Here is a 22,351-nt window from a genome sequence, read left to right as displayed (position 1 = left end):
AGCAGGGTCGCTTCCACGTGAGACTGTGAGGGACGCTGTGCCAGGCTCTCCCGGCTCCTAGTGGTTTGCCGGTGATCTTTGGTGCCTGTAGATTCACCACTCAAACCTCCACCCTCACTCAGCATTGTCCCGTGTCTCCTCACGTTAGTCCCCTTGGTCACTGGAGTAGGACTCACCCTTTTGACCCCGTTTAACTTCACTACCCCTGGAGAGATTATCCAGAAATAAGATGGCGTTCTGAGGTCCTGGGGGTCAGGACTTGAGCGGATCTTTTGCGGGAGACACCATTCAGCCCACAACAGTAGGACACAGAAAGGAGGTTGGGTTTCATTCTAAGTGTCGCATGCAATGCCTGGCACAGTGCCTGGCAGGTGGCCAACAATAAATGTCATCAAGCTCATTAATGAGGCAGAGAATTTCTTTAGAATGCAAGAAGTTCACAGCATGGTCATTTAAAAAGTGAAAGCAGATTGTGTCACCGTGCTGGCTGAAACCCCTCCAGTGCTCCCCACCCCTTCACAATCTGGGAAATTCCAAGTCTTTACGAGGCCTACAAACCTCATAGCGTGGGGGCCCTCTGCGGTCTCAGACCTCATCTCCCACCAGAGCCGCCCCCGCCTGCTCTTCCCACGCTGTTCACGTGGACTCCGGGCTTGTCCTCACGCACCTCCAGCACGCAGCACGCCCCCACCTTGGAGCCTCTTCGTGTCTGTTACTTTTGCCTGGAACGCCTGACCTCTAATGTCAGACAGCCCTCCTCTCGAAGACCTCCCCAGCCCCCGCCTTCTCCAAGCCCGCTCTAAAACAACATCCCCGTCACCTTCTTTCTCCTACCTGAACTTCTCCTCATAGCTCTTCTAACTACTTGAACTTCTTACACACACACACACACACGCACACTCATCTCTTCTCTCCACCAGAGTGTCGGCTCCACGAGGACACGGGAAGGCATGTTCACTACTAGAGCCACTGCCCCTAGAACGTGCCTGACCTGACGCCTAGCCAATGCTCGGTTTATGCTTGTTGAATAGACGAATCCAGGTGACAAATGATGAAACCAGGACCAATGAAGTGGTGTCCCTATCCTCATTCAAGGACAGTCTTTTCTCTATTTTTGTGTCTGCAATCCATGAATTTCCACTTTCTCATTGTGGAGCACTCAGAGATGCTTATTTAAAGGACAGATTTTTATCTGGGGGGCTTAGAGTTAACAGTTCTGTTTCGGCCTTATTTTGTATTCTTCACCTAACTTGCTGTTGCATAAACCTGGGTGACACGGGGAGGGGGGACGAGAGGCCTGTGAAACGCACCCCGGGAGCCTGCAGCTGCCCTGCTGTCTGGCCTGCAGGGGCGGAGGGGGCTCCCAGCTCCACGAGAGCAGCAAGTCAAATGATCGCTAGGAATCTAAAAGGTTTCCTCTAAAGAGCAGAAGTAGATTAGTAACCAAATGGGAAACAGAAATATTTATTGCACTACAAATTGTGACTTCAGATACACTCTGAACCAGACAGGAAAATTAATCAAATTTCTTTAGAATCCCATCTCCTTTCGTTGCTTTGTTTTATAATCCACAAAGATTATGACACAAGTTGATGATGTACTTTATGAAACCGATTTAAAAACAAATGTCTTTAGACTATTTCCAAAATTCAAACTAGTCTTCAATAGAAGAAAATCTGCCACTACTGACAATATTCAAAAGAATGTGCTGGAAGTTCTTAAATTAATTCCAAAGGGACAGTCCTAAAATATTTGAGAAGAGGCGTCATCACTGAAATAAATGAGTAGCTTCCCAACGTGACCACGCAATTAAATGCACAAACTTCGCTGAGATAATTTTAAATTCAGACACACCTTATAACAAACTTACCCATGTTTAGTTTGTGGAACATTAATTTTTCCAGTATCCATATCAGTTAATTAAAAAATGGTTCATTACAACTTTTACAAATTATTTATGAGAGAACTACACATTTTCCAGGAAAAAAAAAGATCACCTAATTTGGAAACGCATGGTACAGATCAAACATTTTAAACTATGCAAACAGTTATGAAAATTACTTTAATATTCTATAACTCTATTAATTTCCTTTAGGTTCTTACTTTAAAAAGAGGTCTTCCTTAAAAGGGTAATTATTCAAAAGATTTTCTTGATTAAATGCCATAATAAGTAATAAAACTGTTAAGAAGAAGGATGAAAGGGGAGGGGAAAACAAAAAATTTGTGACAAAGGTTTCCCAATTCAGACAATACCCCAGTAATTTCAAGTAATATTCACTACAAAAATGTTAATAAATTGGGGCGGGCCCAGTGGCGTACTCCTAAATTTCGTGCACTCTGCTTCAGCGGCCCAGGGTTCGCAGGTTCAGATCCTGGGTGCCGACCTAGCACCGCTCATCAAGCCATGCTGTGGCAGCATCCTGCATAAAATAGAGGAAGATGGACACAGAAGTTAGCTCAGTGACAATCTTCCTTGGGCAAAAAGAGCAGGATTGGCAACAGATGTCAGCTTAGGGCCAAACTTCCTCCCAAAAATAAATAAATAAATAAAATTGTTGTTTTATTTGTAATTTGAAGTTAGTGACCAGTTCACCTGGATTGGCCAATTCCTTCAAGCTAACTCTGATATTTTTTCACATGGCAACTTCAAATAATTTACCAGCTAATTTAGTCAAAAGAAGTAAATTGGTAACGTACACAAGCTCATTCACTGTAATCTCAGAAAAAGTCACAAGGGTCTGTTATAAGTCATAGCACCTGGGAGAGTGATGGAGAGAGGCTGGCTAAGAACGCACTCTACATGGTCCATGAGCTCCTTCATCTCTTTCCTAAGGCTTGTTTGGACCTCATTCTAGGAAACTAAGGTTTCTCGGGATGCACCGGTAAATGCCCTGCGGCGTGTTTCAAGGAAAAGGCGATGGTTAGTAATAGCGGGAGAGCTCCACGCCGAGGTCAAAAGCACTTGGGTGGAGGCGAAACACAGAGGTTTCTACCTACTGGAGAACAAATCAGGGGCCCCATTCTGGTTACAAGGAAACAGAGAAAGCTTCTCATTCTGAGTCATTTCAGAGAAGTGAATTGCCCCAGAAACCTACAGCTAGTTACAGAACTCGGTCTGGGAATGAAACCTCCCCCGGGGAAAATGGAAACACACAAGTTTACCGACATTCCCCAGAAGCTCCCCCGGCTTCTCGTCCTGCCTGAGGCGTTTCTGGTGGAAACAGCCCTGGGGACAGAGCCTTGTTTTGACTATTACCCTTGTCCTTTTAGAACATTGAGAAAAATACTGACTTCTTCTACTTCTTCCACTCCTGCCTGCTTTTCAAGGAAAATTTATTTTTGAAATATTTTATGTATCTCCTGATTAGCTAAATTATTTAATTTTGCTAATCTAAAAGTTATTTAAATTATTGATTCACTATTCCAGCAATTTTAAAATTTCATAGCTGGATTTACTTATTAATCGTTTATACCACGTGCAAATTTGTTGAGCTGTGATGAAAAGACGGACAAGCTCCTCAGTCTTATGAAGCTGCTTTTGTTTTAGGGGAGGGGAGGTTACCAAAATGGATCAATAAACAAATGAGAAGAATAGCAGATGGTGCTAAGGTTACCGAGAGTCAAATGGGGCAGAACGATGGAGCGGGACAGGTGGCTATCCTGGATTGACCGGTCAGGGAAGTCCCCTCTGAAGAGGCAGCAGTTGGACTGAGGTTGAATGACAAGAAGGAGCCAGCCGTGCAAAGAGCAGGAGGAAAAAGCATTTCAGGCAGAGGAACAGCCTTTGCATTGACTGTTTTCCCGACAGTCCTGTCCACCTGAACCCTGGGAGGGTGACTTTATTCGGAAACAGGGTCTTTGCAGATACGATCAAGTAAAGATGGGGCCATACTGGATTAGGGTGGGCCCTAATCCAACAACTGCTGTCCTTAGAAGGAGAAAGAAATCTGGACACAGAGACACAGAGGGTGGAGGCCATCTGAAGACAGAAGCTAAGACATGAGTGATGCAGCCACAAGCCAAGAAGCAGCGCCAAGGATTGCCAGCAGCCACCAGAAGCTAGGAAGATGCGAGGAAGGACCCTTCCCTGGAGCCTTCAGAGGGAGCGTGGCTCTGCTCACACCTTGATTTGGGACCTCTGGCCTCCAGCACTGTGAGAGGATAGACTTCTGTTGTTTTAAACAACCCAGTTTGAGGTGATGTGTTACAGCAGCCCCGGGAACCTAACCCTCCCCCGCCACGCTGGGAGTAGAGAATGAGATCTCTGGCAGTTCCCATGGGAAAGAGAAGCTTCTCTGCAGAAGCCTCAGCAACTTTTCCTCACGTTTCCTAAGCCTGTGACTGAACCAGTCATGGCATCTGGCCCCACCTGGAGCTAAGAGAACCTCTCTCGTGTTTAAACTACCAGGCAAAATGGTGGAGAAGGGATCCCTCCCAATAACACCAGGGGACTGTTGTCAGGAAAAGAGGGACATAAGTGCTGGGAAAGCAACCAAGTCTGCTACTGATAGCAGGTTGGGTGATTTGGGCTGGAAGTTACAGAAAAACGGACTCTAACCGGCAGCAACAGTAGGGAAATGTACTGTCTCACACAGGAGGACATCCAGAGGCAGATCAGGCTCCAGGCACAGCACAAACAGGCCTCCAGCTCTGCACTCCCCTATTCTCCAGACTCAGCCTTCCTCTACACGCCAGCCTCGTCTTCATGTCAGAGTCCCTCATGATCTCAAAATGGCTGCCAGAAGCAACCAGGGCAACCAACATCCTTTTCAGGTAGAGTAGGAGACAATGCAAATCTCATTCCCAGTTATTAAAAAAAGAGCTTTCCTTTTAGACTGATGGGACCCATTTAGGTCACATGTCTACCTCTAGAGCAATATCAGTTGCTGGGGAAATGGCATCCACTGCCTGGTTTAGCAAGCCTAGTTCCCTGAACAAATCCTGGGGAGGAGAGGGAAGAGAGGACAGGATCTCCGGGGCTGGCTCAGCATCAGACTAACCAGCCTTCTCCCTCAGAGCTGAAGATGGAGTTTGCTTCCCGGAGACACCTGTGCTGCTCGGAGGAGGGTTTCTGAAAACTGCATAAAGAAGGGTGAATGGATGCTGGTTACACTACCAGTGCTGTCCCCCGCCTCATCCTTCCAAGAGCGCCCTGGACCCACCTCCATCACGCAGCCTCCCAGATTACTTTAACCAGCAGCAAACTCTCTCCCTCTGAATTCCTTCAACACTTATTTCTCACACTCACATTTCACTTTTACCTTACATCTTAATAATATTTTTATGTATGTTTTTCTAATCTCCTGGTCCAGATCCTTAAAGTCAGAGTATGTGTTACCCTACTTTGGATATCGCCGTATACTTAGTACGTCACCCAGCCCAGAATATTTTATGCTCCATAAAAATCTGTTGCTTAATTGAGTGACTTCTAACACAAGCAAAAAGAACCAGGCAGCCCTTAGACTTAGCGACAGAGACGAAGCTCCAGCTTACTAATTCAGTTCTTCCTTCTTCCCCACAGGAAGCTCCCCTCCTTCATTATCTCCCAGGCGTCTTTCAGGCAGACGTGTTGGTGATTCTCAGCCTTTGACTTCATCCGGACTTAATAAAATGGTTAGATTTTGAACGTCATTACAAGAGTGAGAAGCACTGATAATACCTGGCTTGGTTAACATTTTGAGTCAGAATCCGGACAAGGTACAGAAGGTAAAGTGCTCATACAAGTTTCATGATGGAAGCTGAACATGATAAAGGAAGGAAGAGCTCTTCCATCATGCAAAGATGTTTCTGTCACTTTTTCCATTTTTATAACGTAAATCACAATTGTGCTCATCCATTCAAACCACAGATTTTCCAGCATTCTGGGTCTAATCTAGTAGTCATACCTGACTCCATTGCTCAGCACTGTGTCATTAAACTTCTGCTATCTTTGAAGGTGATTATGTCACGGTCAGTAGCAGAATTCTTTTAGTGATTTCTTATCTAAACTCTGAGTGAGCTAGCATGGATTTTGATCGTTAATTCATTAAGAGGATTGTGACTGCTTTGAAGATGTTTGAGGCTAACCGAAATTTTCTCTACAAATGAATTTTAGTATTTCTAATGGTTATTACTGTTACTATTAATGAATAATGTAATGTCCTGGTCTAGGTACATACACAAAAGTAGTAAAAGCAGTCAATATCGTGTCTCAAGGAGAATTCAGCTTTTAAAGAATGAAAGTAAATAATTAAATCCTTATTAAAAAATAGAAAGAGTTGAGAGTAGAAACTTCCAGACAAAATCACCTTGTTTTCCCGCCAAGGGCGAAATGGGAGCAAGAAAATTTGATACACACTCTCCAGCAACCTTCCTCTGGGTCAGTGGAGAGAACACGCCTGCCCTGAGAGCCGAACAGGCATGGCCACCCATCTGCCACCTTGACAGGCTCTGATCGCATCTTAGGGAAGAATGTGAACCAGGGAGGAGTCTGGCTCTAAGAGTGATGCAAATCTCCGGGGACATTGATGCCACGGGCCATGGTCAGGTCACTAGACAGAATAAGGAAAAACACTGCCGCGGGCTCAACACTCAGATGCTCGCGGTAAGCATTCCAGGCCGTCCCTCCCTCTGGCTTCCTCTTGGGTATGGATCTGATTCTTCTGTAGATGAGCTTTAGGAACTATCAAGGGTGGCAGGAAAGACAGGGGAGAAAGGGCATTTCAAAGACAAGAGAATAAAAAGGGTCTTGATTTGGCTCGATGGAAAGTGCTTCCAAGGCATAAAAAAAAAAAGATCCCCAATTTCCTAGAGAGAAAGCTGATTTGGGACTGAGGACGAGGGCGCTGGCGGGTTGCATACACAAAGGCCCTCCGACCCCGGCAGGCACTGGGAAGCGATTCAATGCAGTGGCTGAGGGAGCCATCAGCCTATCTGAGGCCAATACTAGCTCCACTCCTGACTGTGTGACCTTGAGAAGGTCCCTAACTTTTCCAGACTTTAATTTTCTTATCTGTAAAACGACAGTGATAACACTCCCTACTCCACAGGGTGGTGGTTAAGATTAAATGATCTAATCCACGTGAAGCAGCCAGCAACGGGTCTGGAACACATTAAACATTCCACGAATGTGAGCTGCCACTGCAGTTATGAGGAGGCAGCCAGCGTGCTTGGGGCCCACGCTTGGTCCTCTCGCCCCGAGCCGTCAGCCCACCGTGCAATTATCTGCAGACGGAAGATGCTGCTTCATTCATTTCTCACCTCCTGGCTGTCATTTTGCTTCTAGAATGGTTTATGTCAAAAGAGATGAAAATAATAATGTATCTATTTACATAACATTATCCTTATTTTCTTTCTTCCCGCGGAAATGCTCTGGTATTATCAAATTAGTTGCATTTTGGAGATGACATCCACTAGAACTAATCACACTGAACAATTTCTGTTCCTTGATATTACCCTGGCTTCGCATCCATTAATGTAAGAGCTGCACGACTTGGAAGGAGGCGGAGAACACTGACTGCAGACTTTTGGCCCTCGGTGACTGCAATGGCAATTGTTTACTGAATACTAATATTCAATAGTGTTATGTGGTTTAGCTCTCTAACGCTGACACTCATGCACTGCGGAGAATCATAAGTCTGCAGGGAGGAGAGCCATTCCTGCTCAGTCCAAACTCTAGTTCTTTTATTCCAGTTGTCTGCATGTGCTTTATAAGGCTGCTGTCTCTCACACCAAATTCCTGAAGATGCAGAGTGAAAGATAGCCATTTACATCTGACCTCTGGGTACCACACTTGTATCTGAACATCGCGTCATCCTCTAAGAGTGGAGTGCTGCTTGAAACTGCCGCTATGTCTGACACATACATCTGACGTGTCCATTGAGGCGTCCTTTGCATTGGAGATGTCACTGACACTGTTCTTTCTCTTGCATACAAGTGTGCCCGAAAAGGCAGGTGTAAAACCAAATGCCCTTGCCTCGTCCCCTTCTCTCTAGGCTGCGTCTCGCTAATTCTAACAATGTCTGCATGACAAATAAACACTTCATCATTTACAGACTTTTCATAAATGATAGAAAACAGCTAAACATTTGGTATTATTTCAGACTAAGGTCTCAGATGTTTGGCCCAGAACACATCTTTAGATCTCTCTTCTTATCTGAAGGTCTCAGTGGATTCCGAGTAGAGCCTGTATTTATACATACCAGTCAAATGGCAGAAAAATTGGTTAAACACAAGACCACCAAATTGTGGTGCCCTTAAAGAGTCATTATATTCTGTCGAGAAAAAATTGTTTTCAAGTTTTTTAAACCAATTGCTGATTACCACTGCTCAGGATTCTTTCTCTCTTTTTTAAACACTTTCCTGCTTTCTTTCTTTCTTTCTTTCTTCTGAGTGTACATATGATGTATGCTCATTACAAGAATTCAAACAGTGCAGAAGTCACAAATAAGCTCGCAGAAATCTCGTGAAGCCTCACTCCCTGACGACAGCCACGGTTTCCACGTGGCTGAACATCCCACACGAGCTCTCTCCTTGACTACGTCCATGTGGATGTAACTCTACATAGTGTCCTGGAGCCTGGCTTTTCCAGTCAGCAATACATTTGGCTGTTTTCTCGTGCCAGTAAATAGAGCTCTGACCCGTGGTTCTCATTCTGTCCTCCTTCCCTTCCAGATAGGAGTACGATGCGCAGTGGAATGACGTGGAACCTGGGGAAGGGTGGAGGGACACTGATGTCCTCCTGCATAGTTCACGTGATGGACAGCCACCGGACTGAGAGGCCATAAGCTTCTTGCCTTATCCCTTCTTGACTGATGTTTGTTTCCAATATTTCCCAACTATAAACTTGTTGGGTCCTCTCCCACCCTTCTTTATTTTTTGAACCTCCTTGTAGATAGTGCTTTATCGTAAGCCTGATGCTTGTCTATGGTCTGAAATATCTTACAGTTGAGAAAGCAAATTCCGACCATGCTGGTTCTGTTGAATTTTGAAAGCTTTGTTGTATACTTTTGATTTATTAAAAAAAAAAAGTGAGTCTACCGTTTCTTGATAACATGTAAAGCTACCCATATGAAATGAAATCTTCATTAGAATATGAAGAATTGTTTTTAAATGGCTTTCCTATTTAGCAAACAATTCAAGATTTACTTATAAATAGAAAAGTGTTAGCTTCTGTGCCAGTTTTTCTCTGGTGATTCTGACAAATTACACAAGAATATGAAGCTATCCCGGTAGACAGGCTCCTCGTCACATGGCAGCGAGCTCAGCTGTGTGCGTGCACCTCGTCACCCACCACTGCAGCACAGTCCTCGGAAGGACACACTGGAATAGCGTGAGAAGTTTTCCTAAGTTATAGGACCAACCTGACCAGTTAGATAAAAATCCATTTCCAGAAAGTGAGACAAAGAGACCAATTCAAATATTACCATGTCAACTTCTTATGTTTAGGAAGATTCATAGTTTTGGAAAATGCTCTGCAAGCACATTCAATCACTCATTCATTTATTCAACCAGGAGCCAGTGATGGGCATAACGTTGTCCCACAAGTCCTGTGCAATTCATGGTCCCAGTACACAGTGATGGCGGAGGCTGGGCAAGTCTGTGTGTTTAGGCCTTTGCTGGTATCTGGACCTGCAGTTGAGCCAAATGCATTCCCCTTTCACAGCCCAGCTGCCTTCCAGGTGAGCCTGGAAGCTGAGCGGCAGCTCTACATGCACCTGACAGGCAGAGAGGAGCCCTGGGTCTGACCCTGTGTGACGCTGAGGAACCAGGTGTGCCACAGAGTCCCACACTCCCATCCACAGTGAGCGTTATCTATGAATCTCACAGAGTTTTTGTGGAGGCTAAATGATGTGCATGAAAGACTCTGGCACATAGTAGGCTTTTAAAAAGCATTGCGTGTACCTACTGTATACAGTGTCAAAGCAGGAAAAAATCCTTTCTGCTTGCTGCCCTTCATGGCTCAGGCCAAAAAAAGAAAAACCAGAAACAGTTAAGTAAATCCTTCCAGATCTGTGTAACTCTCAACCACCAGAAAATTAAAAATTAGTTCTTTTCTTAAAAACCAGGTTCCCCCTTTTCTCTTCTCAACATATTGAAAAATAATATGTAGAAAAACAAAAGCCAGGCGCCTTCACTTGACACCTGCACGGTGGTGGCTAACGTTCAGCTCCTGGTTCTTGTCTCCGCCCTGGTTCTGAGTCAGGTTCCACAGGTCTGCGTATAGAGCTTGCTGGTCCCTTATTCAAAGGGAGAGTCTCAAAGATCCGCACAAGAGAGACGGCAGCCGGAGACTACATTTCATCTTGTGTCCACTGATAACCATTTCACCTAGTGGGGAGAGGCTGCGGCTGCCTCCATCAGAAACAGGTATGGAAGCTGCTGAGAACAGTGACAAATCAGCTAACGACGGTGTCACAGTGTCCCCCTCATTCCACAGGGGATGGGAGGAGCAACAGCAGTTTATGCTGCCTGGGAGTCCTCTTATTATCTACCCACTGAAGACCCCCCTATAACTTCCTCTTTCTCCAGGTGTTTCTGACTTTTTAAGAGTTTTTCAATTTCTCCCATTTCTAGCTAAGTCCTTTCCTAATCTCGCCCCTCTCCTTCCAGCATAACACATTGAAAAGAGAAATTCTTTTCTTCTTTAGAATCACACGATCTTAAAGAAGGAAAGATCTCTATGATCATTTCCTCCAACCGTCTCATTCCTCAGAGGAGGGAAGAGCGTCTGGACCAGCATCAAAGTCAGGTGCTGGGAGTCCAGGCCAACGCTTTTCCAGTTTGCCACGTCTATGAAGGAAACGTTCGTTACCCATAGTGGGTTTTTTAATTGGGTGAGTGCGCTATTTTCTGTTTCTCTAGGGAAGAAAAGGAAAGAGCGAAGAGCTCCTCCACCACCTGGGGTCTGCGATGCCTGGTCTGGGACAGCAGTCAGGTCACCCAGCAGCTGAACCCTTTTATTGATGGTGGTCTCTCCATCCGATTAAAGAGTGGGGAAACCCAATCAAGGGGCAGATTGTCCTGGGTACCGCTTTCCCTGTCTCACCCCACAGAGTCAAAACCTACCATCTTCACTTCTGTTTGTGATTCCTGCCTTCCAGGGACTAGCGATGGGAGGACACGGGGCAAGAAGTCTCCAGTGCATCCTTTTGACAGCCAGCATCTCCGTCCAATATGTTCTCGTCATAGGACATTAGAAGTTATTTTATTTGAATTCTCATGCCAGTTTTTTTTTGCCTCTATTGAAGAATTGTATATTTAAGAAAGGCATTATTTTAAAATCATGGTTTTCATTAGAAATTATCATTTATTTTTTCCTGTATTTACTTTTTTGGTAGTAAATTGTGACATTTTTCTATTCTTATCATAGCAAGACAAATTCACGTTGGGAAGATAAATGTCACATTTTAATGAAAACCAGCTCCCAGTGTGGATGGGGATAGTGATCCTAAAAGGGGAACAGACGGGCGTACACTTTGACATTTCTTATTCTTCTTAGCCACCGCTTAAGATTTACCTTTATTTTTTAATATTGGAGAAATCCCCCTGTAAATCCCGTCAGGAAGATGAACTTAATACCTTGGGAGTTCCTTGATCCTCACCAACTAAATCCAGAAAAAACTTCCTGACACAAGAAAAATCTGCAGTTAAATGGGGAATGAAATAAAGCAAATGAGAATGGGAACGTGGAGCGTTTTGTTCATCAAATCAGAAGGGGCCACGCGAGCCAGGCATGTGACGTGGGAGAGCCACGTCTTCCCTGAGGTTGGGGCGAAGAGTGGTGAGCCCAAGGTAAGCCACGGGGCTGCCCAGGCTCCCGGGACTGTCATCTCTGTGCCATGGGGCATGTAAAGGTGAGCCCCATAGCTAAAGCAGCCTTGTTACACATAAACTCACAGAGTGCTCAGTGGACATTTATCGTGTTTTGGCTGCCCAGCACCTGAACCTCCTTCCCAGTCTGGGGAATTTCTTACACTGCGAGTCACGGCTGGAGGCAGGGCCCGCCTTCCACTCCAGATGCAAAGAGGAGCTGACACAAGCTTTTCCCACTCTCCAAGGAGCACCTGGTTGGCCAAGCCTGGGGAGCACAGATGCTGCTCCCACTCTGGTCTTGGAGACGGGAGCAATGACTGCAATAGGAACTCATTCAGCTGCAGGGACTCCAATACCCAGTGTCACCAGCAACGGGGAAGCGAGGGCGCGCTGGTACTGGTGGCAGTGATGTTACCAGAGACCCAGCCACTGGCTGGCAGCAGCATCCTCCCCAGGCTCATACTGGGCGGGGCTCTCCGGGCCTCACCTCTCTCCTAGTTTTTGCTAATTTCCCAGTCTGATTCTCTCTAAGGCGCTGCTCGAAGTGTGGTCTGGGAACCTGTTGGGAATGCACAATCTGGGCCTCCCCTCAGACCTGCTGGGGCCTTGCACACAGTAGGGCCTTAGTGAACATTTCTTGAATGTATCCACACTTAAAAATATGTTGAAATTTGATCTTGCTGAAGCTATCTGAAATATATTTCTTTAAAACATATGTATGTGAACAGGCCTTAACCCGATGGTTGTACTCTTGAAAACACACTAAATGTGGTATATAATGAATTGTATTTTAAATTCATTTCATTGATATTTAAGGGACTCTCATAGTGACTCCTTGTGTAAATTCATTTTGCCTTTCAAAGTGGGATAATCACCCTTTCGTGACCTGTGTTGTTGATTTGTATTCTTTAAAGCAGGGCACACCTGCAGGAAAGATTCCTGTCATCAAACGGGTTGTCACTGAGATGGTCATTGAAATGCTCTCCACAGCCCTCGTTACTTTGGACCCTGTCTGCCTGTCTGCTGCTTTCCCAAAACACCAGCTCCACATGACCGTCGTGTGTATCAGCACATCACTAAGCAACCGAACGGATACAGAAAATAGTTCTCTTTACAGAGGTAGCCAAATGCTACGATCCCAAAGCTGGCACTGTATTTGGCTACCCGCAGGCACTGGACACCGAGGGCAACCTGCCCTTCCAGCTGGCATCACACAAGCCCCAAGAGCCCTTAACAGCCTTCTCAAGCCAACGCTGGCAGCACCACGCGTACGGCGCCCAGGAGCACGCAAAGCTCTCCCGGTCTCACCTAGAAGAGAATGGCTCCTGAGGAACAAACTTCTTTCTAAAAAAGCTTTTCTGAAGAAAGCTGGAGAAGAGATCATCACAGTAAGAACTGGAGGAGGAGATGTTACACTTTGCAATCAAACAGTTAGGCACCTACCTACTCAGGAAAGTTTCCTAACCCTCTAAGCCTTAGGGTCCTCTACATCTTCTGCAGCTGGAAAGAAGGCTGCTCTAATCTGGTGTGGTGGGCATTAACGTGAGAAAGGACACAAGGCACGGGGTCAGGCACATAATTACACTCTGTAACCGTGACTACTGCAAGATGCCAGCTCATCAACAACTTATGAGTGATCTAAAACTAGTTGTGGCATATGTCATAGATAACAGGATGATTCTCTGTGGCATAGAATTTGATCCCCGCCCTCCCACCTCAAACACCATGACTTTTAAGACCTGTGGTAGCCATAGATTTTAAGAGATATGGTGCAGAGAAACAAGCGCAGGCTTTGGCATCAGATAAATCAAAGTCAGAACTGCAGAATCACAGACTTTATTCCCCCTTCCTCTTCCTAAGGATATCCAGAGTTGTATCTGGGTATCATCAGCCTCTCCTCCCCACAACTCACACCCTCCGGGGAAGCTGACCCAGACCCCAGACGGTGGACTTAATGGGCTACGGGAAATCCCACCCCATTGCCGGTGATTGGTTCAAGAATTCAGCCCTCAGCCAATCAGGGCACTTAGTCCCCTGACACTAAGGTCGATTTAATAATGAACCAACGAGATGTGAGGCGAGACTAGCAGCTGTGAGAGTGCGCTGAGATATTGCCTACCACAGGTGCGTCGTGACCAAGGGCCCAGGTCTGCACTTGGAAACTCATCCCCAAGTTTGTGGATCCTGAGTATACTTAGACAGACTGGCTCCAGGAAGCCACTGCACTCCTCTGTCAGCTGATTTTGGCTAAAGGATTCCCCTAAGGCTTGGCTTAGATTGCACAGCAGCATAAGACCCTTTCTCACTCTTTCTTTTACTCCACATGAGAGATCCATCAGTGTCTGACTTCAGCCTGCCCAGCTCCCTGCCTGTTTCCTTTCGCACATGCATTTTCCTCATAAAAGCCCAGCGCCTATAATCCTACCTTGATGTCAGCTCTTGGAGGACCCCGACTGACACAGGCGGTTTGCTGGAGGCTTCTAGGAGGAAAGTCTGATCTTCTGAAGGCCCTGGGAATAATGCTCTTTCTTCCTTAGGATTTCATGAATGTCATGTGGAGCCTAGAATTGCTCCAGTCATTTCCCAACAAGAACTCTCTTTCCCTAGATTCTCCAACATGTCCTTACACTAAGAGGTTTTCAGACCCCTTACTATGCTGGTTGCACCTAGAAATGAGAACAATTATGTAGAGAAAACAGAAACTACAGCAAGAACATATTCTCCCTTGCTCCTCATATTGCAGCGTTACATGGCTTGTGCTTTTGGAGGAACTATGTATATCTTTCAGGAATTAGGGAGCCACCTTTAGCTGTTTGAAGGACTGACACATGAAATGCAACTATCAAATGTTCATTCCTTGGCTCTTTGGTGAACAGAACAGCGGAGAACCCAGCCTCCAGAGCCAGACCGAGTTCCAATCCCAACTTTGCCTCTTACGAGCTCTGCGTCCTCGGGAAATTCAGTTAACCTCCCTGGACCTCAGGATCTTCCTCTGTAGACTGAAGACAATTGCGGTGCCTACCTCATAATGCTCTCTGAGTTACCTGTAGCTTATTTAGAACGGTCCTATCACATAGAAAGTGCTAAGTAAGTGTTAAATAATTGCATAGTTTAAAGCAGCTATTACATGCCCACCCCTGGCCATGCTCAGAGAGCAGAACCGCGACAAAGCAATGAGCGTGAGGATTGCCTTTGCAGTAACTACTCTTGAGAACAGAACAGCTGCACAAAAAATAAGACCATTGACTTTGGCCAGGGATGAGTCAGGGATGTTCACAAGAGGCTTTCAAAATACCTTTCAACTCTCTAATTCTGATCCTACTTCTGAATCCAAAACCAAGATGTCACATTGTGTGAGATCTGAGGTTCAGCAAACTTTTTCTGCACAGGGCTGCATACTAACTGTTTTAGGCTTTGCAGGCCATGCAGGTGATGGTGCAACTCCTGAACTCTGCACTGGGGTCCAGCACAGCCATGGACAAGGTGTCAATGAATAGGCACGGCTGCGTTCAAATAAAACTTTGTTTACAGACACCAAAATGTAACTTTCATATAATTTTCTTGTCACAAAGTGTTATTCTTCTTTTAATTTTTTGAACCACTTATAAATATAAAAACCATTCTCTGCCCATGAACTAAGATGGGGCCACTGAGCCGTAATTCCCCGAGCCCCGTTCCAGAAGAAGCAAAGTACAAGGGAGGGTCGTAACCAAGGACGAATGTCCTCTGGTTGAGAGTTCCACCGACAAGTAAACATCTCAGAAGAACTGAGAACCATTCCTACCGAAATGCCCTGCTCTCATGAACACAGAGTTCCGGGGCATGAGAAGCAGCAGATGATCTCAGCGAGCTGGGGTTTTACCACAATCGCAACAATCTTTGTTGAGTTCATTTTCTCTGAATAAGATCTACCCTCTTTGCAGCCCCTCTCTTTATCAATTGTGGATAATGATTCTTTAATCAGAAGAGAATCCTGGACTCTTGCATGCATTCCCTGATACCACTCGAGGGGGAGCCATTTGGAATATGTTTAATTTTCAACTCACCTCTTCTCTCCTCGGAAATAACTATCCTGAAGGGCAGAACCCATTATAAATTCTACCCAGTTCTCCTCAACTAGCTTTAAAAAAAAAGATATTTCAGGAGTTGCTGACATGCTACTCTTTATTATGAAGTCTTAACAGCTACCAGGAGTAGCTGGCCCTGAAGGAGATTTGTGAGTGATCTCAGGTCGCCCACCGACATGGATCAGGAGAGTCCTTCAGAACCCCAGGACTTGGCCTGCAATGAAATTCCGTACTCCCCCGTGTGCCTATCTGCTGTCAATCTCTATGTATTGTCACTAGTATATTCAACATTTTGGCAAAAACAAAGAAACAAACAAAAAACACAACTAAATCCTGCCTTTTACCTAGTTCAGCTGTAAGTGACAGAAAACCCAAAACAACAGTGGTTTAAACTAGACAGAAATGTGTTCTTCTCTGACCTAAATGAAATCAGGAGACATCAGAGGCCTAGGGCTGTCATGGCGGGTTCACAAAGTCCCGAGACGCAAGACTCCTCTGGTTGCCCTCTCTGCCATCATCCCGAGTGAAGGTTATCCCCATGGTCCATCTTCCCGCCGACAAACAGGGGAAAGAACAAAGGGGTGGAGAGCTCCAGGGCGCATCATAGTTATCTCTTCGGGAAGGTTCTCAGAAGCTGCCAGATGGTTTTGCTGACATCTCCTTGGTTAGAATTTAGTCACAAGATCACACCTGGCCACAGGGAGATTAGAAAACCCTGTCTCCCTGCAGACAAAGAAAACATCTTCTGGGGGATAAGCCACATCTGCCACTCTGGGATGCAGGCATTCCACCAGCCTGGGGAGCATTCTCCATGAGCTGCCCCAACGTCCCTTCTTCAGGGAAGCACTTCAGTCAGACTAGAGAGAAACCCTGTGCACCCAGGCCCACGGCCAGCAGATACCACAAGGCAAGGAGGGGCAGCCAATGCCACCAGAAGGTGCACTTACAAAGGTCAAGCCCTAAGGTTTATGCAACTCATCTGACTGCTGTTTATCATCTTCCCCCCATGAACCCCGGAAGTCTCACCCCACGTGACTTTCTACCCCGAAAACCTCACATTTATCAATCATGGGGGGATGTATTAGGCATATGTTCTATATTTGAAATAGGGAAATATTTGAAATTTCTTGTAGATAAGCTACATAATTCCTATAAATAAATATGCATCCTTTGCGCCACTTCCCCAACCTCCAAAATGTCTCTAACATTCTCCTGGGATCTCCTGTTTAGACTAAATGTAACGTACATTCCTTTTCTTACTATGTATTTTGGAAGTGTTTTGCACTTAGGCGATAATCAACTTGGGGTTTGAAAAATAAAAAAGAACTATCAGGCCTTGTCATTACTCTGAGTGTCAGGTTCTGTGAAACAGGTGAATCCATGCAGGACATTTGGACGCCATGAATCCACGTTGCTCTGGAGGGTAAGCTGCACCTGCCGGCGAGACAAAGACCTTTGTGATTCAAACGACCTGAAGGCTTCTTTCCAGTGAGTACACGAAGCGGTTAATTCCCTTCTTCCGTTCCTTGGTTTCCTTTCAGCAGTCCCAGGCCCAGAGAGTGTAACACTCACACTGGGTAGACTAGAGAACGAAGAGCAGATGTCTCCACTAGGTGAGCACCCGTCTTTCTCTGCTGTTTTCCTCTAAAATGTCTCCAAAATGGGTCGTATAAGGAATAGTTCTAGATTGCGAGAACCTTGCAGGAGGTTATTGTTACCAGACACCAGAATCATATCTGCAGGCGGTGCCTGATTCAGGGGTCACCTTAGTCTTATCTGGAAATGCTCCCACGTTCTTAAGTCTAATACATAATTAGATAACGTCTGAACCCGCCTCTGTAACGTAGTCTACAGACGTCTGTTGACAAAAGCTAAACCCACATCATAGCAGAAACTATATATTTTTACTACCTTTAGTTTAAGCCAAAACATCTAAAGTATACAGACATAATTGCAAAGCAGTTTCGAGACTAATTTCCAATCCTTCTTTTTCAGGAAGCTTGTAATTTTCTTTACCATCTTTACAGTCACTCTATCTAAAAAAAAGAAGGAAAAAAAGGCTGCTCCATTCCACATATACAGCAAAGGTCAAGCTATGCAGGATTCCTTTTGGTTGACTGAACACCCCGGACACACACACACACACACACACACACACACACTCTGTCCTTCTTCAGGGGAAAGGTGCTCAAAGCTCTCAGGCTGGGCTGTTCCTGTCCCCAGAAGCTCTAACCTCTTGAACTTCTCTCCTAAGGGCTGAGTGTCTTCCTTCCCCCGTGCTGGCGCTCCGCCGAGGAAAGCCGTGGTGTCTCTGATAACTTGGCCTTACAACAAAAATCCTAGAGAAGCTGGTGAATAAAAGCATGAGGAGACTTTAATTAATTCACGTTCTCCCACCAGGCACTAGACATATGCGGGCTGCGCTACAGCTAACTCTAAACAACCATGAAATGTCAGAAGAGAGGGGTGGCATCCACGTTCCAGAACGGCATGGTGCGGGAGACAGCATCTGGCTGGGCTTTAGGAACCCTGTGTTCCGTTTTCCCTTCTTCTGCCACTAACACGCTGAGAACTGGCAGCAGGCCCCTGATGATAATGCACACGGCACATACACTTTTCAAAGTACCTTCAAATCCATGGGTGCATTCACTCCTCCACTCGAACTTTGGTTTGCCCCATGTCCACACCCCCCAACGCATACACCATTCTTATCCACATGTTCCTCCATCTTGCCATCACTCTAAGAGAAGATTATAGTATTTTTAACCACCCTTGGTTCTTTCTGTGTGTTTCTCCAACTTGGGAACATTCGTGGCACCCGCCAGCTCTGAAGCTGCTCCCCCCACCCCATGGAAGCACAGTGTAACTACGAATGCAGCCTGCACTCTTAGGTAAACACCCCACCATTCATAAGTGTCTATCTAAAAATGCAGACAAGTTATATTTCTACCCAAGGCTGACCATAGCTGGAATGATAAATCTTTTGTTGGAAAAAAAAAATTCACTTTAATAAAAGTAACTATGGTTTATACAGCACCTCCTATGTGCTACCCACAGTAGTATTAAAAGTTACCGTCTTTAGGGGCCAGCCCTGTGGCATAGTGGTTAAGTTCAGCGCATTCTGCTTCAGTGGCCCGGGTTCGTGGCTTTGGTTCCTGGGCATGGACCTACACCACTCCTCAGCCATGCTGTTGTGGCAAACCACATACAAAAGTCAGGAAGATTGGCACAGATGTTAGCTCAGGGCCAATCTTCCTCAGAAAACAATATTCTAATGATGTAGGCCTCATCTTCCATGTTCCACAGGTGAGGCCTTGAGCTTACGTACTTTGCTCTAAGTCACAGATCTGTTTGGATGTGGAGCCAGAATTTGAACCTGGCTCCTGACTCTTCTACACTCCACTGTCTAAGCATGAAATGCTTCCTTTTATTTTCCACACTATAATTTGATAACATAATTGCCATCTCTTCTTTAAACAGCTACTCTCAGTTCCACGTGAGAAACTGCCTTTAAACTTAAGGTTGTTTAAGGCGAATGCGTCCACTTTGAAATGGGCGTGAAGTGAATCTCTCTCCCCTCTCCGTCTGCGGGGCGGCGGGACCTGGTCCACACTGGGCGTGTCTTGACAGGAGGTAGGGCGGAAATGGTGGACAGCTGTTCCTTTATGAAGTCTCGAGAAGGGTCAAAGTCTGCCTTGTAGGCTTGAGGCAGAAAGGAGGAAGTTTACCCACTGGCTCCGTGCCGGCTACACAGCCTGCTCCCCCCTCCTCCCACTCCGGTCCCGGTGCTGTCTGTTTCTCGAAGGTTTCAGCTGATCCAGCCCTACAGAGACAGTGAGTGTCTTGTGAAAACAGTGTGTGCTTTGGATGCAAACAACCCTGGGTTCCAAACCCACTTTTCTAGAGAGAAGGCTACCCTCGCCTCCTCCGGTCGTTTGGAGGTTAAATGGAATCACATGGGAAGAGCATTGCACTTGGTGGATGTCTGAGAGACGCCCATGGCTTGGCCTCCCTCTGTTGATAACTCTGCCTCCTTCCACCTTCCGGATGTACAGGGCGAGCGGGACCCTCTGTGCCTTCCCCTGAGGATGGAAGTCAGCCTCACTCAAGCCTCCGAGGCTTCTGAATCAGCCTCTTGCCCTCCTGCCGCTGCTCGGGGCTGCCCTCCTAGCTTCAGCCCCTTTCATCTCTCCTGTGTTTCTTTATTTGGTTCTCCACAAACCTACGCCTTCAGGAAGCTTTGTATTCTTGCTAACCAGCAGGAAGCCCTAAATTCCTCCACATTTAGTCTGTGTTGCACTTTCCACTGCTTGATTATACATCACAATCTATTGCTTTCCGCTTATCTTTCTCTAAGACAACCCATGCCCCGTGACCTGGTGACACTTGGCACTAAGGACGTAGTAAGTAGAGCCACTTCATGGCCTCCTTTATGTAGATGCTTGTTCCGGGGTTAGACAATGCAGTCAGCCAACTAATTCAGTGTCTAATAAAAATGCATTGGCTGGACTTGAAAATTACCCTGAGTCTGACTTCCCGTGCCTTCAGACTGCCGGGCAGGAGTTTAAGATAACAGCCTTTGGACATGGCCCCTTTTTCCCAGCAGAATTCAGGTGAAATGGCAGAGGGGCGAGGCTAATGCTCAGCCACCTGCCACTTCATGGCAGCCAGTCTCCAAGATAGTCCCAATGATCCCACCTCATGGTATTCACACCCCTCTATAGTCCCCTCCCACATTGTGTCAGGGTTCGTCTGTGCTGTGCTCTGAATGTTTGTGTCCCCCTAAAATTCATATGCTGAAATCCTATTGCCCAACGCGGTGGTGTTAGGAGATGGGGCCTTTGAGTGGTGCCTAGGTCAGGAGGATGGAGCCCTCATGAATGAGATTAGTGTTCTTATAAAAGAGACCTCACAGAGACTTCCGCCCCTTCCACCATGTGAGGACACAGTGAGGTGTCAGCAATGAACGCAGCAGAAAGCCCTCACGGGAACGTGACCATGCTGGCACCTTGATCTTGGACTCCCCAGCCTCCAGAACTGAGGGAAGCAGGTTTCTGTTGTTGATAAGCCACCCAGTTTGTGGTATTTTGTCATAGCAGCCTGAACGGACCAAGATTATGTGTGTAACCAGCAGAACCCAGGAGGAACGGTGGGAGATCACACTGGAGGCTGGAGTATGAGGGCCACTGTGGCCTCTGTCTCCCTTTCCCTTGGGTTGCTTGCTCTGGTGGAAGCAGTGGCCTGTCTCAAGGACACTCAAGCAGCCCAGTGGAGAGGCTCACACTGGGAGGAGATGAGGCCTCCAGCTAACAGGCATGGAGTGTGCCATCTTGGGAGCAGACCCTCCACCCCAGTCGAGCCTTCAGATGACTAAGCCCAGCCGACATCTTGACCACAGCTTCATTGGAGATCCTGAGCCAGAACAGCATAGTGAGGCTGCTCCCAGAGTCCTGACCCGCAGAAACTGTGTGAAAAATAAGTGTTGTCTTAGACGGACATGTTTTAGAGCAAATTTTTATGCAGCAGTAGATAACTAATACAGACTCGGTTCTGACTTGCGTCTGCCTCTCTCCTGCAAAGTGCCACCCCCCGAAATGTACACCTGAGACCCATCTGAGGTGAACCAGCTTTACTTATAATTGAAAACAACTTATATATACTTTGAAATTATTTGACTGTCATTTCATTACCAAATGAACAAAGTCAAACAACCTAACTTTCCTTAACAAGAATATCAGGTTTGACTATATTATAATTGGGAACAAAACATAAAATACATTTGCATTTTTTTCCTAGAGTCGAAGCTTTTAATGGGAGACATTAAAAAAATTTGAAGAAAGCTGCAGCAACTGGTGTTTTGAAAGTCAAATGCCCTTAGCCAATATAAGCCACAATAAAGAAAATAAAACCATAAGTCACCCATAAGGATGCCTTTGTCATCCACAGAGACCGCCTCTCGCAGCGGATCAGCACAGAGTGCGTGGTGCACACAGTCCACTACATTTTATTGAGGATCCTCAACGTGCCAGGCACTGAGCCCAGGAGCAGAAAACATGTTCCTCCAGAAATTCAGAATCTAGATGGTCTGGAGATAACCCACCAGCGGGTCACAATTTTGCATTGTGCTTTATCCAGGAAACACGCACAGACTATATATCAAATATAAACTACTTTAATAAAAAATATTAATTTATAACTACTTGCTCCATAGAGATACTCAAAGCAGATGTCTGGGAATGGAGCAAATTCCAAGGAATTTTTAAAGTCTGGCATTTCTTAGAAGTTAGAGAAACAGGACAGGTCACACTGGCTCCATCATCCACAGGGCTCAGGGCAAAATGAAAATGCAAGCCCCATGTTTGAAAATAAATAAGAATTTCAAGATGACAGCAGAGCATTAAACTAAGCACAGGGCCTGTCTGAGCGCAGGGACTATGAGACAGCACGGGTCCTACAGCCATGAGGCTGCATGATGGCAGGGTGCGTGTTGT

At 45.9% G+C, this 22,351-nt stretch overlaps 1 long non-coding RNA gene across 2 annotated transcripts in view; it reads left to right on the top strand.

Annotated features, from left to right (window-relative positions):
- The window catches only part of LOC123280027 (uncharacterized), a 44,544-nt gene extending 23,224 nt beyond the window's left edge, over positions 1-21,320 (top strand). Inside the window, exons 4-5 of one of the 2 annotated variants that reach the window (XR_011497167.1) lie at positions 5,522-5,706; positions 8,653-21,320. This is a non-coding gene — a long non-coding RNA (uncharacterized lncRNA). Of the gene's footprint in view, positions 1-5,521 lie in introns of both variants that reach the window. The other variant, XR_011497166.1, reaches the window with a different exon arrangement.
- Positions 21,321-22,351: the final 1,031 nt, after the last annotated feature.

This window comes from Equus asinus, chromosome 22, assembly GCF_041296235.1.
Source record: "Equus asinus isolate D_3611 breed Donkey chromosome 22, EquAss-T2T_v2, whole genome shotgun sequence".
NCBI lineage: Eukaryota > Metazoa > Chordata > Mammalia > Perissodactyla > Equidae > Equus > Equus asinus.
Note: the sequence above shows the minus strand (reverse complement) of the source record. Positions and strands in the feature narration are given on the sequence as shown.